The sequence below is a fragment of the Zingiber officinale genome, chromosome 4A (genome assembly GCF_018446385.1).
Source record: "Zingiber officinale cultivar Zhangliang chromosome 4A, Zo_v1.1, whole genome shotgun sequence".
NCBI classification, from domain to species: domain Eukaryota; kingdom Viridiplantae; phylum Streptophyta; class Magnoliopsida; order Zingiberales; family Zingiberaceae; genus Zingiber; species Zingiber officinale.
This window is the reverse complement of record NC_055992.1, coordinates 116,665,004-116,670,454: the sequence shown is the minus strand read 5'-3', so window position 1 is coordinate 116,670,454 and position 5,451 is coordinate 116,665,004.

Sequence of the window (5,451 nt, the reverse complement as noted above, 5' to 3'; positions counted from 1 at the left end):
CTCCCTTGACCTACTTGGACTTCCATCAGATTTCCTCGTGCCAAGTATCCAGTCAATCCTTTGACCTACTTGGACTTCCCAACACCAGATGTCCGATCATCCTTGATCCATCTGGATTTTCCCTTGCCTGGCTTCACTCACCAGGACTTTCACCTAGCTTCACTCACTAGGGTTTTCCATCTGCCTAGCTTCACTCACTAGGGCTTTCACCTGGCTTCACTCACCAGGACTTTCACCTAGCTTCACTCACTAGGGTTTTCCTTCTGCCTAGCTTCACTCACTAGGGCTTTCACCTGGCTTCACTCAGCAGGACTTTCACCTAGCTTCACTCACTAGGGTTTTCCTTCTGCCTAGCTTCACTCACTAGGGCTTTCACCTGGCTTCACTCACCAGGACTTTCACCTAGCTTCACTCACTAGGGTTTTCCTTCTGCCTGGCTTCACTCACCAGGACTTCCCTGTCAAGTATCCGGTCAACCTTGACCTACTTGACTCTTCTTCAATCAATTTCTTATTGTCAAACATCTAAACTCAAACCAAGACTCAGCTTGGTCACCCAGGTCAACCTTGACCTGAGGGATGTTGCACCAACATGAATGACCCGCCATGAGAAAGTATCATGGATCATAATATGAGTGTCATATACTTTCTCATGTGGCTATTAGTATGACTACTAGTCCTTAGACCTGAAGTCACCATGGATCCCTACATAAGGAGTTATGTATTTTGGTTTTGTCAAACTTCACCCGTAATTGGGTGGACTATAAAGGCGATTACTGGGTATGTAACGAATTATGCAGAGGGATATGAGTGATGTAGATGGGATCTATCCCTCCTATATGACGGGAGTGACATCGATATTCTTGATACAGTGAGACCACGAAGTGCATGGCCATGCCCAAATGAGTCAATATGAGATATTGAGCTCATTTGATTGAGTGAGTCTACTTGGAGTTCAAGATTTAGATTGGTCAGAGGATGACACGGTCTATGCCTCACATTGATCAATCTAGATGACTAGGATAGAATGACATTTGTCATATTTTGTGAGGAGTCACAATTAGTAGTCATAAGGTGATGTTGGATCTTAACATTCTTGTAACTTGGGTAGTAATGATGTGTTGCTAGATACCGTTCATTACTTATGCTCCTAAATAGGTTTAGGGGCATTGCCAACGTTACAAGAACCTATAGGGTCACACACTAAGGACAATTAGATGGAGATTAGGTTCATATGATGAACCAAGATGATTAGATTCATTTGATGAATCAAATTGGATTAAGAGTAATCCTAATTGGGCTAACTTGAGTTGGACTCAAGTTGATTCATGTGTTCAATGAGTCTAATTTAGATTATGACTCATTGAATCAATTTAATTAAATGAATTAGATTCATTATATTAAATTGGCTTGAATTAAATGGTTGGATTAGATCAACCATGAGAGAGATTAAGTCAAGTTTGACTTGACTTGAGAGGAAGAGAAAGAGTCAAGTTTGACTTGACTTTTTGCCACATCACTAGTGAGTTGGCAAGATGTGAACCAATGATGATGCTCCACATCATCATGATTAATTAAGTGAGATGCCACCTCATGGAGGTTACAATTCTTCACTTTAATGGCTACACATTAATTGCACTTAATGCAAAATGGGAGTTACATTCTTTTGAATGTGGCCGGCCACTATGGTGTGGTGTGGAATGAATTTTTCATTCATGTGTGCATTCACTCTCTCTTCTTCCTCTCAAGCTCTCCCTCTCCCTCTTCTCCTCTCTTGTCGTGACCTATCAAGGTGCTAGCACACCTTCGTTTAGGTCTTCTCCACCTAATTAGTTCGTGTGGATACTTCTAGAGGAGTATTTATTTTGATACTCTTGAGATCCGGCACCGTTTGGACGAGCGGGAACGCGAAGGGCTTCGCTTCAAAGGTATAACCCTTTTTCATGTAGATCTAGGAGTAGATCTCGGTAGAAACTCGTATTCGTAGTTTTTCAAAATTTTTCTTTGCACGGATCCGTTGGCTTTGGGGCTTTCGGGGTTTCCGCGACACGAAAACGCGGTTTTCGCGACGCAAAAACGCGGTTTTTTTACGCGAAAACGCGGTTTTCACGGCCCGAAAACCCAACAGTGGTATCAGAGCCACGTGCAAAGACGAATACGAGTTTCTTTTGTGTTTTATGAAAACTTTTCAGTTCTGTAATATTCTGTAAAATTATGTTTTTTTATAGTTTTTATGGGTATTTTTCTCGTAGAAGCGAAGCACAAGTGTTTCGATACTTGTAGGCTTCGACTACCGAGAAGAATTTTTCAAAACGGCCAAGTTTCGCCCCAAAACTTTTTGGGACAGCGGGCTAAGGCGCTGTTAGATCGCAATAGAACCCTCGCGATGGTTAGATCACGGGTAGGGGCGCTGCCCCTGGCCCCGCAAGGGGATTCGTTCCGCGATTGCGCCCGAAAACCGCTAAACGGAACCACCGGGAAATTGTACTCGTAAAAATTGTAAAAAATAATAGAAAAATTACAGAAAATTATAGAAATATATAATTTTGAATTATATATTATTTTTGTGATAGTCATGGCCCAAAGACCCAATTCGATTGGATAATTCGTGTTGTAATTCATAATACGGCCTGTGTGCCGTGATGTGCTGTGCGTGTTGTATTTTATTTTTTTTCCGCGACCTGCGCGTCGTACCTTTCTCTTTTATTCTTGTTGTAAATTAGATTTAGACTTGAATGTAACTCGAGTTTTAAAATGCAATGTAAAGTTTGAGGCGGTGGAAGGTCCACTCGAGACGGAGTTACGAGGAGGGCGCGAGCAACACGAGGTGGTCAAAGGAAGGAGCTTGAGAAGCTGTTGACCTTAGGTTGACCATCCGATCTTCTCATTGGCTTGAGAAGATCGTAGTAGGGCTATGACATAATCACAAAATTATTTAATTAATTACTTTTGTGTGTATGTGATGCATGCTAGTTAATTAAGTAATTAATTAGTGTCTAACGATTAGATTAGATCTAAGTCGTGCACATGATGCACCCTTCGATTAGATTAGATCTATCGAGTATACGATATACATCGTCGTTTAGATTAGATCTAAATCGCGTCAACTCGTAATGCCTACCATGTCGTGATACCTACCACTACCTCGATCGCATGTTGTTGTTGAATCTGCCAAAGCAGAGCAACACATACTATCTTGGTAGGGTACGGAGGGATAATTTTGGCCCCGCCTATCAACGCATGGGTGAGTACAACTCAATTAGATTGAGTAACTAGTTAACTCAATTGGATCGAGTTTAACTATAGGCATTATCCAATGGTTGGTAGATAGGTCAAAATCACGTTTATATTAACTCTTGGGCGTATTAGCCAAAGCTAACTCGAGTTTTAATATAAATGCGGATTTTGATCCTATAAACAAGAGTTGCATAGAGATGTAATTGGTAATCGTTACCTACCGATCATGCTAAGTCTTGGGCGTATTAGCCAAAGCTAACTCAAGGGTTAGTATGATGTGGATCTTATCCCACATGAATTATAGAATTCAGTGGGAGCATCATTTAGTTAAAGGCCTAATTAAATGATTAAGAATATGATACTTATTTCTGCATTTATTTCTGTTGTAGATTACCATGACGTCGAATACGAACACCTTCTCCCTGCGATCTGTCCTCGAGAAGGACAAGCTCAACGGAGCAAACTTCCTGGACTGGTACAGGAACCTGGGAATAGTTCTCACCCAAGAACGTAAACTATACGTTCTGGAGCAGCCCATTCCGGAGGCTCCTCCTGCCACTGCCTCGCGAGCTGACCGAGATGCTTTCAAGAAGCATCAAGATGACGCATTAGATGTGTCTTATCTAATGCTCGCGACCATGAACTCTGAGTTTCAGAAGCAACACGAGTTAATGGGCGCTTATGATATGGTTGAACATCTTCGTCAACTGTATCAAGGACAAGCGAGGCATGAGAGATTTGAGATCTCAAGGGCATTGTTTCAGTGCAAGATGTCAGACGGGGCTCCTGTAGGCCCATATGTACTCAAAATGATTGGGTACATAGAGAACCTACAAAGGTTGGGGTTCCCACTTGGCCAAGAGCTGGTCACTGACCTGATCTTGCAATCCTTGCCGGATAGCTACAGTCAATTCGTTCTAAACTACAATATGAACGAGATTGACAAGCCACTGCCCGAGCTGCTTAGTATGTTGCGAACTGCTGAGCTGAACCTTAAGAAGGCAAAGCCCAACACTGTTCTGATGGTTCAGAAACATAAGGGCAAGGGCAAGCCCAAAGGCAAGGGAAAGTCCCAAGCCAAGGGCAAAGGCAAGGCACTGAAGCCTAAAGGAGGGGTCGCCAAGGATGCTACTTGCTTCCACTGCGGTCAGACCGGGCACTGGAAGAGGAACTGCAAGGTATACTTGGAGGATCTTAAGAAGAAGCGAAGTGAGACTTCCACTTCAGGTATATATGTTATAGAAGTCAATCTATCTATTTCTACAACATGGGTATTAGATACTGGATGTGCTTCTCACATTTGTACTGATGTGCAGGCGCTGAGAAATAGCAGGGCATTGACAAAGGGCGAGGTGGACCTACGAGTAGGCAATGGAGCACGAGTTGCTGCTGTTGCTGTAGGGACTTACTTTCTATCTCTACCCTCTGGGCTTGTACTAGAGTTAGTCGATTGTTGTTATGTGCTTGCATTAACTAAGAACATTATATCAGTTTCTTGTTTGAACAAGAAAGGTTTCCCGTTTACAATAAAGAACAAATGTTGTTCCGTCTATTTAAATGATATGTTCTATTGTAGTGCACCTCTGATAAACGGACTCTATATTCTAGACCTTGAGAGCCCTATCTATAACATAAATACCAAGAGGTTCAAGTCAAATGACATGAACCAAACCTACCTCTGGCACTGTCGCTTAGGTCATATAAATGACAAGCGCTTATCCCAGCTCCATAAGGATGGTTTGCTGGACTCATTTGATTTTGAATCATATGAGATATGCGAGTCATGCCTACGAGGCAAGATGACCAAGACTCCCTTTAGTGAGCACAGCGAAAGAGCGACTGATCTGTTAGGACTCATACATAGTGATGTATGTGGCCCTTTCAATGTCGCTGCTAGAGGTGGTTATAGATACTTCATCACATTTACTGATGACTTCAGTAGATATGGTTATGTGTACTTGATGACACATAAGTCTGAATCCTTTGAAAAGTTCAAAGAATTCAAGAATGAAGTACAGAACTAGCTTGGCAAGAGTATTAAGATACTTCGATCAGATCGAGGTGGAGAATACCTTAGCCATGAGTTTCGTGACTACCTAGCTGAGTGTGGGATTCTATCCCAACTCACTCCTCCTGGAACACCACAGTGGAATGATGTATCCGAAAGGAGGAATAATACCCTATTAGATATGGTACGATCTATGATGAGTCACAC